The sequence below is a fragment of the Coenobita brevimanus genome, chromosome 40, assembly GCF_032717465.1.
Source record: "Coenobita brevimanus isolate Jiangsu-jjx chromosome 40, ASM3271746v2, whole genome shotgun sequence".
NCBI classification, from domain to species: Eukaryota; Metazoa; Arthropoda; class Malacostraca; order Decapoda; family Coenobitidae; genus Coenobita; species Coenobita brevimanus.
The window spans coordinates 24,891,926-24,914,193 of NC_136993.1; positions in this window are offsets into that span (position 1 = coordinate 24,891,926).

Here is a 22,268-nt window from a genome sequence, read left to right on the forward strand (position 1 = left end):
TCTTGCATTAGAGAGTTGGACAGAAAAGGGATGAGAGTTTGCTGCTAGACGGGTGCTATGCGCCCGTCGTAGAGGTGGAGGAATGCATGCAGACAGTTCAGAGGAGCAGTGACCATTGAAGTAGTGATAGAAAAGAGATAAAGATGCAACAGTGCGATGAAGAGACAGAGGTTGAAGGGAGTCAGTAAGAGGAGGAGAGTTAATGAGACGAAAAGCCTTGACTCCACCCTATTGAGAAGAGCTGTATGTGGGGAGCCTCCCTGTATAGAGTCAACAATTGTGCAGGGGTAAAGAAGGTCGGAGGCGGCTCAGCACACCTAATCTCTTGGAAGCAGATTTTACAAGAGATGTAATATGATCTTGCCAAGATAAGTCCCGAATGAAACCCCAAGAATGTTCAAGGATGATGTAGGATTAAGCTGATTATTATTAAACAGTAGTGGGTATACCTGCGGAATATTTTGTTGAGTTGATAGGTGTAAAAACTGAGTCTTTGATGCATTAAAAACAACCAGATTATTTTTACTCCAGTCAGAGATACGAGCCAAGTCAGACATTAGGTGTGCCATAGCCTCGTCCCTTGTTTGTTGAAGTAACTGCTGAGATGGACGTTGTGGGAACCGAATGGATAGGTGAAGGGTGGAGTCATCAGCATATGAGTGGATAGGGTTAGATGTACAGCTTAGAAGGTCATTGATGAATAAAAGGAAGAGAGTTGGTGATGGGACGGAGCCCTGAGGAACACCACTGTTGATAGACTTAGGAGAAGAACGATGGCCATCTACAACAGCGGCTATAGAACGACCACAAAGGAAGCTAGAGATGAAGGCACAGATAGAAGGATAGAGACTGTAAGAGGGCAGTTTGAAAATTAAAGATCTATGCTAGACTCGATCGAAAGCCTTTGAGATGTCAAGTGCAATGGCAATGCTTTCGCCATAGTCCCGAAAGGAGGATGACCAGCAGTCTGAAAGGTAAGTGAGAAGATCGCCAGTGGAACGTCCCTGACGGAACGCATACTGACGATCAGAAAGAAGGTTGTGATAGGAAAGATGCTTTAAAAATTTTTCTATTAAGAGTTGACTCGAAAACTTTTGAGATACAGGATGTTAAAGCAATTGGACGAGAGTATGGAAAATATTTCTCAGTAAACATGGTACTTACAACACGTCCTTGGTCGTCACGAAGATTAACCCAACTCCTCAAAGGCTCTGACAGTTGTGAAAATGCTCTTGAAGCACTTACAGTAATCGAGTGCTGTGCTGCACTTAATCCTTTGCATTGTGAATTATTGTTTAACACTGCACATTCTGTTCTTACTTGCACCACGCCAATTGCAACACACCAATTTGAACTCTGCACTTAATCCTTTGCACTCTGAATTATAATTTCTTAATACCGCACAACACTGTAAATTCCCATGTGGTCTAATGGTGAGGTATTGCATTTTATTCACTGTTTATTCACAAAAATGAGTATGTGGGGGCAGCCTCTGTGATGAGCGTCTAGTCATGACGGTAGTTAGGCAGGAACTGGGGAAAGGAGGATGCAGGGGGGCACTCTAATATGAGTGAAAACACTGCTGTTCAGCGCCGTGTACCAAGTTCAAAGTAAAGTTGAAAACATGTTGGATTATTTCATTGCTTTTTTACGATTTTTGGCCATTTTTCGTTTCAAAGATCTGAGCCCAAAATCTCTGTGGCTTCGGGTGTCCGGGACTTGGGCATCTGGGTCTTACAGGGATAAGTGTATAAATAAATAAATATATATATATATATATATATATATATATATATATATATATATATATATATATATATACATATATATATATATATATATATATATATATATATATATATATATATATATATATATATATATATATATATTATCAGCCATTAAGTATCCATTGCAGGACTTACCTATCCTGACCAAAGTGGGAACGATACAGCCTATGTATCTCTACCGAGTGGCTTAGGCTGTCTGATAGAGATTGTATGTAGGGTGAGAAGTGCTTGTAAACTTGATTGTAATGTTGGAGTGGCTTTGGATGTGTGTGTAGTTTCTGAACCAAGTGTAATTGGCCTGCGCAAGCCGACTGGGTGCAAGCATACTTTGCAGTGCATGACACTGGTTCAGCCACAGCACCTCTTATGTCTTCCAAAGCACTACTTGGCTGGGTGAACGCTTCCTAAGGTTCAAAGGTTATTACCCTGGCCGGGCACGAACCCTCGTTCTCCCAAGAACGAAAAAAAAAACTCACTGCTAGTTCCTCATTCTCTGGTTCCTTTTCATTTATTTCATGCTTTCTGTCCCTTATTATATATATATATATATATATATATATATATATATATATATATATATATATATATATATTTATATATATATATATATATATATATATATATATATATATATATATATAAATACATATATATATAGATAGATAGATTTATATATATATAGATAGATAGATAGATAGATAGATAGATTTATATATATAGAGATTTATATATATATATATATTTATATATATATCTATATATATATATATCTATATATCTATCTATCTATCTATATATATATATATATATGTATATATTGCCAGATGCCACAATCCCGTTTGGGGTGGCCACAAACATATCGCCTCCATGTCACCCTGTCCCCTGCCATTTCACTGCCCTGCTCCCAACTCACACTACCCCTCTCTCATATACCTCTCCACCCCATCCCTCCATCTCATACTTGGCCTCCCCCTTCCTTTTCCCCCCTCCACCTCATTCACATACACTCTGTTCGTCAATCTTTTATCCTCCATCCTCTCCACGTGGCTAAACCACCTCAGTGTGTTCCTCATAACGCTTCTTATCATATCCACATCCACACCACAATGCTCCTTTATATCCTCATTCGTCAGCCTGTCTCTCCATGTGACTCCATAGGCTCCTCTGAAATAACTCATTACCACTGCTCTCACTCTTGACTTGTGTCCTTCCAACAACGTCCAAGCTTCACTTCCATACGTTAGAGTTGGTAACACATTACTGTCATGTAGTAACTTTTTCACTTTCATGCTCACTTCCCTGTTTCTTATCACTGCTTTCAAGGACCCAGCAACCTTTCTTCCCTGTTGTACCCTTTCAAGCACTTCACCCACCAAACCTCCATCCTTACTCATCACACTACCCAAGTACTTAAACGTACTCGCATTTTCCAATTCCTCACCATCCAACCTTGCTGTACATTCACTGACTTCACCTCTTTCAAAGACCATCACTTTACTCTTCCCTACATTCACCTTTAGATTCCGTTTCTTACACACTCTTCCAAATTCATCCACCAAGCCTTCCAGCTCCCATTCCTCTTCACTCAACAACACAGTATCATCTGCAAACAACAGTACAATGAGTTTCCAAACACTATCCTCTCTCACAAGGGCCACTCCAACATCCACTACCCTACCTTGTACCTCTTTTATTACCCCATCCATGTACAGATTGAACAACCATGGTGACATGACACATCCCTGTTTCAACCCAACTTTCAAAGAGAAAAATTCACTTCCTTCACCATCCACACGCACTGCAGCCTTTGCACGATCATACATACTTTTCACAGCATTCAACAACTTCCCATCTACTCCATAATTATATTCTTAATCTATCTATCTATCTATTGCCAGACGCCTCAATCCCTTTTGGGGTGGCCACAAACAAATCGCCTCCAAGTCGCCCTGTCCCCCGCCATTTCACTGCCCTGCGCCCAACTCACACCCCCCTCTCTCATATACCTCTTCACCCCATCCCTCCATCTCATCCTCGGCCTCCACCTCCCTCTTCCCCCCTCCACCTCACTCATATACACTCTCTTCGTCAGTCTTTCACCCTCCATCCTCTCCACATGGCCAAACCACCTCAGTGTGCTCCTCATAACGCTTCCTATCACATCCACATCAACACCACAACGCTCCTTTATATCCTCATTCGTCAGCCTGTCTCTCCATGTGACTCCACAGGCTCCTCTTAAATAACTCATTTCCACTGCTCTCACTCTTGACTTGTGTCCTTCCAACAACGTCCAAGCTTCACTTCCGTACGTTAGAGTTGGTATCACAATACTGTCATGTAGTAACTTTCACTTCCATGCTCACTTCCCTGTTTCTTATCACTGCTTTCAAAGAACCAGCAACCTTTCTTCCCTGCTGTACCCTTTCAAGCACTTCACCCTCCAAACCTCCATCCTTACTCATCACACTACCCAAGTACTTAAACGTACTCACATTTTCCAATTCCTCACCATCCAACCTCGCTGTACATTCACTGACTTCACCTTTCTCAAAGACCATCACTTTACTCTTCCCTACATTCACCTTTAGATTCCGTTTCTTACACACTCTCTCAAACTCATCCACCAAGCCTTGCAGCTTGGAAACTCCCTGTACTGTTGTTTGCAGATGATACTGTGTTGTTGAGTGAAGACGATATTCTTAATACTTTCCACAATTCTTGTCTATCCACCTTGTCATATGCTATCTGCAAATCCATGAAAGGCGCATACAACTTCTTTCCCTTCTCTAGAAACTTTTCCACTAAAGATCTAAGAATGAATATCTGATCTACACGATCTCTCCCCTTCCTATAGTCTCCCTGTTCTTCTCCAACTAATTCCTCTGTTCTGTCTCTAACTCTGTCAATAAGTATCCTACCATACACTTTTCCTATTATACTACGAAGACAAATGCCCCTATGATTACCACACATTTCTTTTTCCCCTTTTCCTTTGTACGAGCGATTAATTATACATGACTTCCAATCCTTCGGAACTCTACCTTCCCCCCAGGCCAATCTGCACATCTTCCACATCCATTCTACTACTATCTCTCCCCCATGCTTCAGCATTTCACTTCACACTCCATCAATTCCTGGGATTTTCCCCAATTTAACATTCTTCATTGCTTCCACAACTTCTATCCTACTGATTTCTTCCTGTCTTCTCACCTCCCTCCTTCTCCCAGCTATTCCCCAGCCACTTATACTCGCATGACTTCTATCCTGTATGTTCAACAATTCCTTAAAGTGTTCTCTCCATCTGCTCACTTTTTCTCCCTCCTCCACTAGTAATCTACCATTTTTATCTTTCACTCCCCTGCTAACCTCACTTCCACCCTGTCTTACTCTTTTCACCTCTTTCCAGAACATTTTCTTACAGTCTCTCCACTTTACACTCAAATTCCTTCCAAATTCCTCATCCACTCTCTTCTTTCTCTTACTAATCTTTTTACCCCTCTCTCTTTCTTTCTATATATAACGCTCTCTTCCGCCTTTCAACTTCTTCCACGCCCCTATTTCTCATCCATTCATTGTATGCTTTCTTCTTTTGTGCCACAGCCTGTCTCACCTCTTCAGTCCACCACGCTGTTCCTTGCACCCCCCTCCGTCTTCTTTTCCTCCCGCACACCACATCACATGCTGCACATATTTCTTCTGTATATATCCTTCATACACCTTCCACGTCCCCCATCTGCTCCAATTCATATTTGCCCAATCGTTCCTCCACTTCTCTCTTATACTCTGGCTTTTCCTCATCCTCTTGTAACCTTTCCACTCTCCTTGCAACTACTCCTTCCTCTCGTCTTTCCCTTCTTCTATTTTTCCATCTTACTTGGATCCTAATTCTGGCCACCACCAAGTAGTGGTCAGAAAGTCCACTCCCCCAACCTCTATAAGCTTTTGCATCCATTACACATCTTCGCATCCTTTCATCCACACACACATAATCAATCATTGCCTTCCTTTCATTCAGTTCACCACCCACCCTTCTCATCACTCGCCATGTATACCTGTGGATCATTTTATGCTTGAAGAGGGTATTGGCTATCACCAACCCCCTCCCAGCACAATGTCCACTATCGCACTGGCATTCTCATCTATCTCAGGAGGCACACCCCACTCACCAACTATTCCATCCACCTTCACATTCCCTACTTTACCATTCATATCACCGATCAAAAACACTCTCTCATTCCTTCCAAACTTTTCTATGCACACTTCCATATTTGCCCAGAACTCTTCTTTCACTGTGCTAGCACGATCTTGCGTTGGCGCATACACACACACTTGCCCACATTTGTATTCCAACTTTCAACCTTACCCACACCATCCTTGACCCAAGTGATCCATACTGTCTTATGCTCTTCTTCCACTTTTTACTCACAACTATACATATTCCCCCTTTTGCCCTCTCATTCTCACCTACTCCTGCACATATACCCCATCCATACTCCCATTCTCTCACACTTTCTCCTCTCCATTTTGTTTCAGTTATTCCATATACATCTGCTTTCACACTCTCAAGCACCTGGACAATCTCTCTCTCTTTCACCGTATCATTCACACCTCTTACATTCCATGTTGCCATTACCAAGTCCTTTGTCCAGTCCTGGGTCGTCAACATTTGGTCAGTCCTTCTCGAAGGCTTCTTGTTTGTCTTTTTAGTTAGTTGTTTCCCGGGGAGGGGCACTAACCCTCCGCCAACCCTTTTAGTCGCCTTTTACAACAAGCAGGGATATTGGGGGAGTATTCCTGAAAAAAAAAAACCTACCCCCAGGGCGTGAGTGTGTGTGTGTGTTTATCATTTTTATTTCCAATACTTAGTTGTGTAATATTGCCACTTCATTTTGACCATAGATTGCTTTGTCTCTACATTCTGAATGCTGAACTGTTATTTGATATTAACACTGAGAAGGTGACAATGTTGAAAAAATATCACAAAAAGTTAGCAGAGCCTTAACCCGCCGCATCCCCACCGATTTTTCACCAATGACCTCCCTCAATCCCAACGGATTGTGGATTTTTTTTTTTTTTTGGCTCAAACCTAAGGTTTTTATGAGAAACAATGGTAATTCTCAAAAAAAGTGCTCACCTGAGCTTAGAAGTGCTCTGTACAAGTGACCCTCCCAACACCTGGTCCCGTCTTCTCTGGAGCCAAACTGCTGCTGTCCCGTTTTCTATGGTTGCAGTACTTAATGGAAACCACTGAGTATAAGTAAATATTTGTTCATTTGGTATGAATTTATATGTAGTACAAGAGTATATTGGTTTTCACACAATAATATAGGTGATATAAGCATTGTTTCACTTACTGAGTACATCAACGTACCACACCTTCCTTGGCAACGTTACCTCCTCATCACGTCTGCTCGTTTCTTCCTCCAGTGCCACGTAATCTTTGTCCTCCACATCGTCATCGACTGGGGAATCACTCTTGCCTTGAATTTCATACCATGGCATGACATGTCTTTACTAGCCACGTCACCGCTAACAGGTGAGTTGCTGAGACAGTGGCATGGGGGGGGGGCTGTCACATGGGGTCAGGAAGTGTTGCGCGGCGGGTAGAAGAAAGTCTCCCATGTTTGTGTACCAAAAATCATGCACAAAACTTGAAAAATGTGCAAAAGACTGACCTCACAATTGCAAAACACACTGGTACGTCGTTGGGTGTCAGTGTGAAAAAACGTGGTGGCGTACCCATATGTTGAGGGGACGCGGCAGGTTAAAATGTAAGACCTCACTATAACGGACTAATCGGGACCCAAGCCATTCCGAAAAATGCGAAAATCCGATAAAAGCGACATCCGGACTTACCCCTGTTAACCCGGACTTTTTGTGATTTATCAGACATTAATCCGGATTGCACTAATAGTTTTTACACTGTTTTGACTACCATTGCGGTACTGTACTGTGTTATAACTTCACTACATTAATCAAATGGTATAATATACAGTATATAATAATACTGTACCATACACTGATAGACATGTCTTTTATTTACCTTATTGTGGTGAACATAGCTGAAGTGCTCAGGCAGTCTGGACTGCTTCTGGCTTTGTCAGACTTTTTCCAATATAAAGGAATTTAGTCTGGTAGCTCCTCAATTCCATTCTGGTCTATTTAAGTCCATTATATTGAGGTTTTACTGTAACTGAAACTCTGGCAAATTATGGAGGACACTCTGAAGTTAAGTTCTGTTTGTTATGCATGTTGGGTTAGTAGAAGATTAACATTTTTCACAAACATCATGAAATGACTCAAAATTATGGTTGCTTAGAATGGTATTGCATTATGGAGCTGTGTTTTGAACGGTGTGGTATTTCCTACAGCTTAACTTTTCCATTCATTATCCCCTCGGGAATATATCTGGTGCTTCCATTAATATTTTCATTTGTGGAAGCCATATGGCCTGTAACCATGACTTTCGAGTGATTATTCACAGAACTGACCTACTTCATTCCCAACAAAGTCTCATCCTTTCCACAAACATTAGTTGAATTCAGGGAAAAAAATGTTTTAGATGAACTTATGATGATCCCTAGATTTTTACGGAGTGTTCGTAAGTTTGAATTCCGACGTCCTTGCATTACCCTAATCCCATCCATGTCTGGCCTATATCATAACACAGATCTGTAAACTGACCTTGCCAGATGACAGAGAACTTTGAAACTTCCATGTGTTCTTGATCTTTGACTGATTCTTATCAAAATCATAGTCCTTCATTCTTTCATTACCCTGAACCCTTCCACCAACTCTGATCTAAAATAAAACAAATAATTAAAAAATAAAACACTATATACGTCAACCTTGCCAAGTGACCTTAAACATTCATGTCTTCTTTTCAAAATCATTATGTCAGCTCCCCTGACTGACTTACAGCCCTTCCACCAAGAATGGTCGAAATCAGATCATAACATTATTGACACTTGTAACACACACACACACACACACACACACACACACACACACACACACACACATACAAACTTTCTCAACCCGCCACATGCCAGTGCTGCTTTAAAACTGTCTAACATAAATCTGCAGTCAGTGCCAGTGCCGTTTTAAAACGGTTTAAAAGTAAAACATTCACTGTAATCACATTTTTCAAGATTCGTGGGTACAAACTGGCAGGCATGTATGTTAACTGTTCCTCTATCACGCCCCAGGCTGTCAAGGCCATACACTCACTCACTCCCCCCTTCATACTCGCTCTGCCTCACTCTGCCTGTGTGCCTCACCCAGTGCTGTACATAGATAGTAAAGGCATTTTCACGTAAGTGAAGGGACTATACATAGTAAAAGCAAGTTGTAAATATTTTCTTGTAAGTGTAAGAACTATACATAGTGATGTCAAGCTGTAAATAACTTCTTGTAAGTGCCAAAACTGTTCATAGTGAAGTCAGGTTGTACCTATCTTCTGTTAAGTGTAAGACAATACATTCCCAGTGAGACAGACATGCAAATTGTGACAGATGTTGAAGTAATAAGCAATCAGAAAAGTGTACTGAACATTGCAATACCTTTCCAACATAAATACCTCAGTCAACCTTACATAGAAAACAGCTTTCACCTAAGTGGTGAACCTGAGAGAATGGGAATACTTGTATACGAGTATGCAGGACTCAATAAAACCCATTTCTGAGCTTTGGTGAGTATTTTAATGGTGAAATTCGTTGTTTTCACATCAAAATCTATCATTTTAGCCAATACAAAGGTCAAAAAATGGCCAGCACAAGGGTGACCAATAGGGCTAAAAATAGCTGGCACACAGCAGGTTAAAACTATCCTTCTGCTTCAGAAGACAATGGCTACTATACTCACTAAGGTAGTGCATTTCTCGGTCTTTAGTGTCAATGTGTGTGACTGTGCAAAAGAATTCTAGATCCACAAACTTTGTCATACAATTGGAATGTCAAGTCAGGTTTTCTAGGAGAACTCTGTTTTGGTTGCGCTTCTGCTGTCTACGCCTTTCTCTGGCCAGGTTCTGAGCTAGTTCAAGATGAATGGTCTCTTCACTGCAAAGGGCATGCCATTGTTTTCTGTCAGCCATTGGTCTCAAGATCTTTAGGTATGATGTTGCATTTCTTCAGGGTTGTCCTTATATGATCTTTACATCTCTCTTCTGTCCTCCTGGGCTGTGACTTGCTGCAGTGAGAGAGACACACATATTGTGACAGATGTTCAAGTAATAAGTAATCAGAAAAGTGTACTGAACATTGCAATACCTTCCCAACATAAATACCTCAGTCAACCTTACATAGAAAACGGCTTTCTCTCACCTACGTGGTGAGCCTGAGAGAACGGGAATACCTGTATACGAGTATGCAGGACTCAATAAAACCCATTTCTGAGCTTTGGTATTTCAATGGTGAATTTCGTTGTTTTCACATCAAAATCTATCATTTTAGCCAATACAAAGGTCAAAAAATGGCCAGCACAGGGGTGAGCAATAGGGTTAAAAATAGCTGGCACACAGCGGGTTAAAACTATCCTTCTACTTCAGAAGACAATGGCTACTATACTCACTAAGATAGTGCGTTTCTCGGTCTTTAGTGTCAATGTGTGTGACTGTGCAAATGAATTCTAGATCCATAAACCTTGTCATACAATTGGCATGTCAAGTCATGTTTTCTGGAAGAACTCTGTTTTGGTTGTGCCTCTGCTGTCTATGCTCTTCTCTGGCCAGGTTCTGAGCTAGTTCAAGATGAATAGTCCCTTCGCTGCAAAGGGCACGCCATAGTTTTCTGTCAGCCATTGGTCTCAAGATCTTTAGGTATGATATTGCATTTCTTCAGGGTTGTCCTTATATGATTTTTATATCTCTCTTCTGTCCCCTTGGCTGCAACTTGCTGCAGGGAGTTGGCCATAAAGAACTTGGCTGGAAGGTGGTGCTCAGGTGTGTGGCGCACGTGTCCTACCCACCTAAACTGCTTTTTAGCCAGCATGGTTTCAATGCTGGTTGACTTTGCCTGGTGAAGAATTTGTGAGTGAGGGACTTTATCCTCCCATGTGAGTCCTAGGATGCGCTGTAAGCAACGGATGTAACAAGACTCAAGCTGTTTGATGTGATGCTGGCAAGTAGTCTGGGATTTAGCACCATATAAAAAGATGAAGAGGCATATAACTGCATAAACTAAAACCTTCGTCTCTATTCTCATGTTGGTGTTTTCAGTGACTCTGGATCTAATATGCCCAAAAAAGGCTGAGGCTTGGTTGATTCGTGCCAGACTTCCGTATCAATGTTGTTTATTTGTGGGCATACTTTCAAGGTAGGTAAAACTCTCCACCTGTTATACAGTTTCGCCGTTTATCTGAAATATAGAAGGCTCTGCTGCGATGTTTCTCTGAGGTATTGTCTGTGTTTTGTTGACATTTATTTGAAGCCCCATCATATGAGAGATAACTGGAAAAGATGGTAAGAGACTGTCGTAGGGCTTCTGGGGCATGTGCAAGACAGCACACTCATTAGCATATTGCAGCTCCAGGAATGGGCCATTTCAGTCTCTGATTGTGCTTAAAGACGCTTGAGATTAAATATGTTACCGTCTAGACAGAACCGGATTTTTATTCCATCGTCTGGGTTCATTTGTTGGTGACCTAAAAGGGTAACTACAGTGAGATAGATGTTGAAAATGACAGGAGCCAAGACACATCCTTGCTTTTCACTCACATCCACATTGAAGGGTTCGTATTTGCTCTCACTTATGGACGCACGAGCATTCATGTTGTAATGCACGATCCGTAACGTGATAAGAAATATATTTGGAAATCCAAATTTTCCAAAAGCAACCATTAAAGTTTTCAGTTGACTGTCAAATGCTTTTGCAAGATCGATGAGTGTCATATACAAGTCACGGTTCTGATTGCAGCTTTTCTCTTGTATCTGTCGGTCAGAGGACAGTAAACTCTGAAACTTCCATGTGATCATGATCTTTGACTGATTGTTATCAATATCATAGCCCTTCATTCCTGCATTACCTGGAACCCTTCCACCAATTCCAGTCTAAATTAAAATATCTGTATCTATATCTTTCTATCTATCTATCTAATTATCTATCTATATCTATCTATCTATCTATCTATCTATCTATTATTATGGAGGTGTATATTACGGTGCACTCTTAACCCTTAATTAAGCACCAAAAGGGACAAGATAAAGTTTAAGAAAACTAACTTAACTTTACTGTACACTATAACATACACAACCAAAGAAAAAACCAGGGTTCGTTTTACAAAAGGGGAGGATTCTTAAAGGCATCAGAATACAAATATAAAACAAGTTATTTCTTTCCTAACCAGAAAACACTCAGTGGAAGCTAAGTACTCACAAAGCTCGAAGAAACGTGGAGACTTCGTAGGTTAAATCCAGATATAAATCACACACTAGTGTAAATGGAGGAGTGAATCAAAAATGGGAAATTGTACACAAACAGTGTGTTTTGTAATCCAAGTCACGTATTGAGTAGTGTTGGGGAAAAGTGCAACACAATGTGACAAAAGTGTAACGTGACAGTAAATGTGTACAAATGTGTACAAATGACAAAATGTGTACAGGGATGTGTGTACAAAATGAGATAAAATCTGTCTCTTCACACTTTCCTGGAGCTTATAAAGGTTACTTACTCCGCCTTTCTCAGCTAATTAACCACTAGGCTGTCTTAAAAATAATCTCTGTCCATACAGAAACATTAGAGCCACCTGCTACCAATGAGGGCCTCATACACTTCAGACAGAACTAATTGCGTGCCATCAAGAACGTGACGAAAGCGCCATTTAGGCTTCTAATTGGCAAACATCCCTACTTTGCTCCTCCCACATTATGTCACACCCACAGTTCAAGGACAAGAGGAACTTTCTGCGTAATTTGTGAGAAAAACAGGTGGTGTCTTATCAGCTGAGAAGGCAAAAGTGACCGCTTGGTTTTACCCTTACAGGCAGCAAAACTGATAAGAAAAAGATTTACTGTTACTGAGGCTGGCTTCTATCCCTTTCATTATCATCCTATTTTTATTTCACCCATTCGCTACTGGGGTAACAACGCCAGTGACACCTCCCTTCCTGAGAGAAGAAATTTCCTAATGGGAAATTTCTGCATATTGTACAATCAAGTTCTGGACAGGTAATCTGCTAAAACATTACTAACACCTTTTACATGTCTTACATCAAGAGAGTATGCTTGCAAAAATAGGGCCCAGCGGGTCAATCTAAGATTTTTGTCCTTAAATCGGGACAAAAATTTCAGAGGGTGGTGATCAGTGTACACTACAACATCACCTGATCCTGGACCAACATACACAGAGAAGTGTTGAAGGGCAAGTATGAGTGCAAGGAGTTCTTTCTCAATAGCTGAATAATTTCTCTGGGCCTTATTGAACTTTTTGCTAAAGTAGCACACAGGCATCTCAAAGCCTTCATCATTATCCTGAAGCAAAATGCGCCGGCCCCTAGGCCACTGGCATCATCAGCTAATTTAAAGGGTTTATCAAAATTGGGAACTTGAAGCAGTGGGTGACTTGGCAGGATGGCGTTGACTTTAGAATAGGCTTCCTCACATTCTGGCTTCCACTCATACTTGACTCCTTTTCTTAACAAATCAGTGAGGGGAGCTACAAGATCAGAGAAGTTCAGGACAAAACGCCTGTAGTACCCTACCATACCCAAGAATCGTTGCAACTCTCTTATTTTTGGGTTGGGGGGAATGGACTATGTCCTGAACTTTAACATCAGGTGGACTCACTTTGCCTAAACCGACCACATAACCTAGGTACTGCACTTGAGCCCTCACAAATTCACATTTAGCTAAATTAAGCACTAAATTAGCAGAGGACAGTCTCTGAAGCAAGGCATCTAGCTGGATCAAGTGTTGTTCCCAGGTGTTGCTAAAAATAACAACATCATCAATGTAAGTAACAACGTTCTCAACATCCTTGGTGAGATCATTCATCAGCCTTTGGAAGGTGGCAGGAGCATTCTTCATACCATAGGGCATGACCTTACATTTATAAGTCCTGCCACCAACCACAAAACAGGAAATTTCTTGGGCCCTTTCTGTGAGTGGGACTTGCCAATATCCCTTCATTAAATCTAATTTTGTGATAAACTTAGCACTGCCTATCGCATCCACACAATCATCTACTTTAGGAAGTGGGTAAGTATCAGTCTTGGTAAGGGAGTTGACTTTACAGTAATCAATACAAAAGCGATGTGACCCATCGGGTTTTGGAACCACTATGACTGGGGAGCACCACTCACTTTGACAGGACTCGATTAACCCCTACCGCAACATGTAGTTCAGCTCCTCTCGAATGATGGTCTGCTTCTGAGGACTAGCCCGGTAGGAGGACTGCTTTACAGGGCTGGGATCTCCAACGTCCACATCGTGCTGTGCCACTTCCGTCCGTCCTGGGGTGTCCCGGAAGACATCAGGGAACTTTCTGAGAAGGGCAACAAGCTCAGCACACCGTTCTGCAGTCAAGTGGGAGAGTTTATCAGTCAGTGTACTCCAAGCTTCCTGGTTTTCTCTCCAACTGGTCATCTGGTCCAAAGTCAAAGGGCAGCCCTCGTCCTCCGCCAACTCAACAGCCGACACCACACATGCAGCACTAGGGGGGTCCGCAAACTTGACAGCCGACATCACGCATGCAGCACTGGGGGGCTCCACATCTCGCCTGTGGTACTCCTTCAACGTATTTATATGGCACAATCTTCGTTCCTTCCTCCGGTCTGGGGTTAAAATGACATAATTTACTTCACCTACCCTCTTTTCCACTAGATATGGGCCCACAAAACTTGCCTGCAGAGGCTGACCATGAATGGGAAGCAAGACAAGAACTTGATCGCCTGGGTGAAACACTCTGTGCCTAACTTTCTTAGAGTGGTCATACCACCTCTTCATCTTCTCCTGAGAGGACTCCAAGTGTGCCCTGGCTACTTCCATACTATAGGCTAGTCTTTCTTTAAAATTTGACACATAGTCTAGCAAGTTAATTTGGTCATCATCCTTGACCCATTGTTCTTTAAGGAGTTTAAGAGGACCTCTTACTTCATGGCCAAAGATTAACTGAAATGGGGAGTAGCCCAAGGATTCGCTCGGTGCCTCTCTGGTTGCAAAAAGTAGGAAGGGCAAACACTTGTCCCATTCCTTTTCATCAACACATAGTTTCCTGAGCATACTCTTCAAAGTTTGGTGATACCTCTCTAATGCACCTTGACTCTGAGGATGATATGCTGAGGAAGTGATCTGTGAGATTCCTAACTCCTTAAGGGTTTGTCTGAACAGTTTGGAATTAAAATTACTGCCTTGATCCAACTGCACCTCCTTAGGGAGACCAAAATGGGTAAAGAAGGTTAGCATCTCTTTTACAACCAATTTAGCTGAAATATTTCTCAAGGGAATGGCTTCAGGATATCTAGTGGCCATGTCTAACATTGTGAGGATGTACTGGTGGCCTGAAGAGGTCTTAGGCAAAGGGCCAACAATGTCCACAAGGACCCTAGTGAATGGGGCCTCAAACACAGGTAGAGGAATCAAAGGAGCCGCAGGGATGGGCTTATTGCTCTTACCTACTAGCTGACAGGTGTGACATGACCTACAGAACCGGGAGACATCTCGACGGATTCCAGGGCAGTAAAAATGCTGCCAGATGCAGGAGAGAGTCTTCCTCACCCCTAAGTGACCTGCTAAAGAAGAATCATGAGCAATGGACATAATTTTTTGCCTATAGGGTCTTGGAACCACCACCTGATGTAAAGTCTCCCACTCGTTATCATGAGCAACACTAGGAGGTCTCCATCTTCTCTTTAACATGTTATTTGGTCTTAAATAATAACACTCAGTCAGTGTCACGAATCAAATTTGCGACATTTTCCTTTTGTGAGAAACCACAAACTATTAGTGGAAAACTCACTTTGTATCGTTCAGTTAACCGTTTCTCTCTCCATTTCGGTGGTATACTTTTCAAAACATTCGTCACTGTTTCAAAAGTGACCGATTTAATGCACGTCATTAAGTGCTCTACTGAGCGATATTATTGTTTCTTTATTGTTCGCCCCTGCTTGCCTCAACCGTTGGCCACGCCTTCTTCCACTGGCCTGTACAATATCCTACCACATGCATCGTATTTGAATCAGTCTTTTGTCTGTCGCGACGGAGTGAGGTTCTGTGCTCCAGTAGTGAGAGTGAGAGAGGTCATCTAGCACCCAGACTCCACTAGACTACAGTTCTCCAGGCTCCCACCCTTCCTTGGTGATACGCTACATTGACCAGTATTTTCTTTTTGTTTTCCTAGACTTAAGAGTTTAGTTGAGGTGCTTTTCCTAGGTTTAAGAATTTAGCTTTTGAGTGAGTGCGTGAGTGCGATCTCTTTATTTTGAATTCATTTGAAATGTAACGTTAAATTTATTTCTTTGTAATCAATAAATTTAACAGTTCTTTTTCTTGAGCTTAATGTAATGTAAACTCGTGTTTCATTTCTCCACAATTAAGCTTATTTCCTTTATAGCTCCTAGCTTGCATAAACGCTTTGCTATTCATAACTGGTACTTAGGCCAGTCTTGTTGTATTAAGCTTAAAATCCGTTGTGCCTTCTAGGAGTTAATGCATCAGCAAGAACCTGATGTCATTAACCCGCCCCGTCCCGGCCACTTTTCGACCACTGGTACCCCCCAATCCTGGGCAATTTTCGACCTTTTTTTTTTTTTTTGCTAAAACTTTCGCTTTTGGTGAGAAACATCGAAAATTCATAGAGAAATCGCTCACCTGAGGTTTAAAATACTCATTACAGGTAGGAGAGCCTCCTTACTTTACTGGGTTTTCTATCAGGCTGGCACCAAAGAAAACGAGTTCTATGGGAGGATAACTATTTCACACCACTCATAAACAGTATTTATTTATTTACTGTTACGAATTTATATGTAGTACAAAAGTATATTGGTTTTCAAGCAGTAATATAGGCATTATAAGCATTGTTTCACTCACTAATACCTGACCTTTTTTTGCCACATTACCTGATCATCATTTCTAACTGTTTCTTCCTCTAATGCTATGTAAAGTTTGTCCTCCACATTGTCATTGATTGGGGAATCACTCTGGCCCTGAATTTCGTACCGTGGCATGACATGGCTATACTGGCCAGGTCACTGATAACAGGTGAATTGCTGAGAAAAGGGCATGCAGGGGGGGGAAGGAGGTCATGCTGGGTAAGGCATTGTCTCTGCCTGGTATCTTGTTGAGGCAGGTGTCCCTTGTATACGTACCAAAAATGACTCGCGAAAATTGAAAATTGTGGAAATTATGAACCTTGCAATTGCAGGACGTTGAAGTACGTCCTCGGGATTAGCTGTGACAAAACGTGAGGACGGGGAAGTACGTCCTCGGGACGGCGCGGGTTAATAGTATTAGTTATTTATTGTCAGGGGTGAAGTCACTTTCTCCAGAGGCTAACAGTACTAATAAACAGCAATTGTGAGTAATTAGTCTCTGCTGTGTACTGTTGAGAAAGTTTATAAATTCTCGTTCTGAGAAAATCGGCGAAGCAAGCCGGCATAAAGTAATCATTGCTTGATTTAGCAAGACAATTCATTGTCCCTGCTCTTCAGTATTATTGAACATTATCATTTAATAATTGCATTTATTTTAAAAATCCCGTGACAGTCAGTTCAGACTCACATTTATTTTCCCTAACTGCTGAGTCAGTTAAAGTGGCAATCTCTGGATCAGATCTTTGCATATCAGCTAACTTTGCACTTGCATCAGTTTGGGGAGAATCATCAACCTCTGAGTCATTTAACTGGGCAAAAAAGGTATCACCAAGCCCAATATCATCATCGGCATTGCCAGTGCCATTACTGTCAGCATTCTCATGGCTGGCTTTTGCCGTCATAGCTCTAGTTAAAGCACATGCAGGAAACAGTTTAGGACATGTATCTTCCAATTCTTTAGTCCTATCCTCACTCGGGAGTTTTTGACATGCAGGGAACAGCACTCACCTGTTCTCCCGCCAGGTCATTACCCAAAAGGAAAGTGACCCCTTGTACAGGAAGCTGGTCAACAACACCCAAACACACTGAACCAGTAACTAACTCTGATCGGAGCTTCACCTCAACGAGGGGAACAGATACAAACTCAGCTATACCCTGTAGCAAGACACATTCATTAGGGTCAGCTACATCAACCATCCCTTTCAACATTAGTGACTGAAGTTCCTGTGTCTCTAAGTATAGTGACTTCCTTACCGCTTTTTCCATCAACTGAAACTAACCCCTTAGAAATAAAGTTAGCAAATGAATGACCTGGAAAGGAGTCACTTTGAGTACTGCTTGGGGGAGGACACTCTGATGGAGTCTTATCACCACTCTCACCTGAACCTGATGGCTGCACTGCCCCAGTCTTACTAGTGTCTAGCTATGGCTCTACAGGAGTCAGTCTATCCACCACTGACGACTCCACTCTGGCCTCATCAACAATATGCACCTGCTGGGGTTGTGTCTGACTACCACTAACAATATCTGTGAGTGGCTGCTCTCTGTTGGTGTCAAAAGATCCCCAAGAGTTTATCAGAGTAATTGGTTTTACATTGGAACTTTTCCCTCGTTTTTTCCAGCACCAATCCTCCAAGTGCCCCGTTTTCTGGCAATACTGGCAAAACCTGACACTTTTTCTTGACCCTCTGGCAACACTGTCCTCATTTTCGTAGAACTAACTTGCTCTGGGGTTGCAGTGTTCCCACTAGTGTCACTTGAGTTCACAAGAAATGGTTGGTTCACTCTCCTACCCTTAACAAATAACTGAGGCTTACGTTCATGCTTATGAATTATACTATAGTTATCTGCTACAACAGCAGCCTCAGCTAGGGTATCTAAATCTTTCTCCACTAGGTATGTAGCCACATCCCTATCTATCTTACCAGTGAAGTTCTCCAAGATTATTAATTCTTTAAGTTTACAGAAATCATGAACTTTCTTAGAATGCAACCATTGATCAAACAAGTCTGTGAGTACTCTAGCATATTCCACATGAATCTGATCTTTCTGTTTAAAGGTGGATCTAAATTTAAGCCTATATGCCTCTGGCACGAGTTCATATACTTTAAGAATGGCATCTTTTAAACAATCATAGTTGGCACTTTGATCAACAGATAGAGAAATATAAGCCTCTTGAGCCTTTCCTTTCAAAACACTCTGCAGCAGTACTGTCCAAGAGTCTTTTGGCCACGAGAGACGACCTGCTACCTTTTCAAATATATGGAAATACTTGGTGACATCTTGCTTATTAAAGGGAGGTACTAGCTTAATGTTCCTAGCAACATCAAAAGATTCCTTGGCAGATGAACCACCAGCTCTAGGTAAACTATCAGGATGCTTCAGTCTGAATTCGTGATCGATTTCTTTTTGTCTCATTTGAGCCTGTAATTCTATTTCCCTCATTTTGGCATTCCATTCTTGTTCCCTCATTTTTGCTTGTACTTCTTGTTCTCTCATTTTTGCTTGTCTAGTTCCCTCAGCTTAATTCTGGCTAACTCAAGTTGCACTTTGTCACCAGTATCATGAGCAGAAAAATCACTAGGGCCAGGTATCTCCGATGCCAAAGGCTCAGGGTCAACACCTTGTGCAGTATCAAATGGCTCAGAACTAGCTATAGGAGACTCACTTTGCTCAAACATGGTGTCCAATATTAAATCAAGTAACTTAGTCGTAGTGACTGAGGCAGGAAATCTCAACTGTAAGGCCTGGGCAGGCAATATGAGCTCGTGTTTTGTGAGTGTTTTCACTCTAGTTGGGGAAGGCTTAGAATCCAAAAATGCTTTCACATCACTATCACTCATTAGGGCCATGATTACTGATTACAGTTAAGTAGGTAAGAGTAAGCACTGTGTGTGTGGCCAAGGTTGCCAATATTATTTCACAGATCTATCCTGGCCAGGAGGTCGCCAAATTGTTATGGGGGTGTATATTACGGTGCACTCTTAACCCTTAATTAAGCACCAAAAGGGATAAGATAAAGTTTAAGAAAACTAACTTAACTTTACTGTACACTATAACATACACAACCAAAGAAGAAACCAGGGTTCGTTTTACAAAAGGGGAGGATTCTTAAAGGCATCAGAATACAAATATAAAACAAGTTATTTCTTTCCTAACCAGAAAACACTCAGTGGAAGCTAAGTACTCACAAAGCTCGAAGAAACGTGGAGACTTCGTAGGTTAAATCCAGATATAAATCACACACTAGTGTAAATGGAGGAGTGAATCAAAAATGGGAAATTGTACACAAACAGTGTGTTTTGTAATCCAAGTCACGTATTGAGTAGTGTTGGGGAAAAGTGCAACACAATGTGACAAAAGTGTAACGTGACAGTAAATGTGTACAAATGTGTACAAATGACAAAATGTGTACAGGGATGTGTGTACAAAATGAGATAAAATCTGTCTCTTCACACTTTCCTGGAGCTTATAAAGGTTACTTACTCCGCCTTTCTCAGCTAATTAACCACTAGGCTGTCTTAAAAATAATCTCTGTCCATACAGAAACATTAGAGCCACCTGCTACCAATGAGGGCCTCATACACTTCAGACAGAACCAATTGCGTGCCATCAAGAACGTGACGAAAGCGCCATTTAGGCTTCTAATTGGCAAACATCCCTACTTTGCTCCTCCCACATTATGTCACACCCACAGTTCAAGGACAAGAGGAACTTTCTGCGTAATTTGTGAGAAAAACAGGTGGTGTCTTATCAGCTGAGAAGGCAAAAGTGACCGCTTGGTTTTACCCTTACAGGCAGCAAAACTGAGAAGAAAAAGATTTACTGTTATTGAGGCTGGCTTCTATCTCCTTTCATTATCATCCTATTTTTATTTCACCCATTCGCTACTGGGGTAACAACGCCAGTGACACTATCTATCTATCTATTTATTTATCTATCTATCTATCTATCTATCTATCTATCTATATATATATATATATATATATATATATATATATATATATATATATACACACACACACATCTTAAACGTTGATGTATTGTTCTGCAAATCATTATGTCAACTCTCCTGACTGACCTTCAGCCCTTCCAATAGGAACGGTTTAAACCAGATCATAATGTTTCTGACACTTGTTTCACACACACACACACACACACACACACACACACACACACACACACACACACACACAGATGATGCAAAAATACAAAGGAGAATTACTAACACAGACTCTTGTAAAGAGCAACAAGAAGGATTAAATAAACTTCATGAATGGAGTAATACATGGCAAATGGAATTCAATGTGGACAAGTGTCATGTAATCAAAATTGGTAAATGTGGAAAAAGACCTGATTGGGATTATATGTTAGGAAATGAAACCCTATACACACATCAGAAACATAGAAGGACCTAGGTGTGATTATCAATAACAGACTATCTCCGGCTGACCACATCAGTGAGAACGTACGGAACATGTATACACTGCTTGCAAGTATGAGAATAGCATTCACATACATAAATGAAGACATGCTAAGAAGGATAATAACATCATTCATTAGACCAACCCTGGAATATGCATCAATAGTCTGGAGTCCTTATCTCCAAAAACACAGACAAGATTGAAAAAGTTCAAAGGGCCGCTACAAGATGGGTACCAAGCTTAAGGGATCTAAGCTACGAGGAAAGACTAAATAAAATGACTCTACCAACACTACAGGAGAGAAGGAAAAGAGGTGACATGATAATGCTATATAAATGCATATTAGGGAAGGAGAAAATAGACATAAATGATTACTTAACCTGTGGGGAAGCATCAGCAAGAGGACACTGCAAAAAACTGCATATGAAGAGAGGTGATAAAGACGTAAGGAAATTTAGTTTCCCAAATAGAGCAATTGATCAGTGGAATGCACTTCCTAATGAAATAGTGTGTGCCAAAACAATTCACAATCTTAAGGATATGTACGATAAATATGGTTTAAGACACGGGACAGTACGAGCTTGACTCATTCCTGTAAAGATACAATTAGGTAAGAACAATTAGGTAAGAACACACACACACACACACACACACACAAATGCCCGGGCTCGCCAAACAACACCTGTATTGCCATCGTCAATACAAGTTCAACCCCTCAAGACCGCAGTTATTTCAGGCGGGTCTCCCTCCCCAGCCGCAATTCGTGGTAGTTTTGGCGACTTTCACCGAGGGCAAATTGTTTGTGTTCTGGCTAAAGAGGAAGAATTTATACACCTGACAATGCTCTCCACACCCCCGTAGTCCTAATGTTTATCGCACAATCGCACGTCAAATTCAAAAAAAGTTTATAATAATTACCCCTCGAGAGCAATCTAAATCGTGAAAATTTTGGTAACTACCTATTTTTCTTATTGAAACCGGCCATTTCAAAGTGTTTTGTCACACCAGCCATGAAAACAGGTGATGTGAT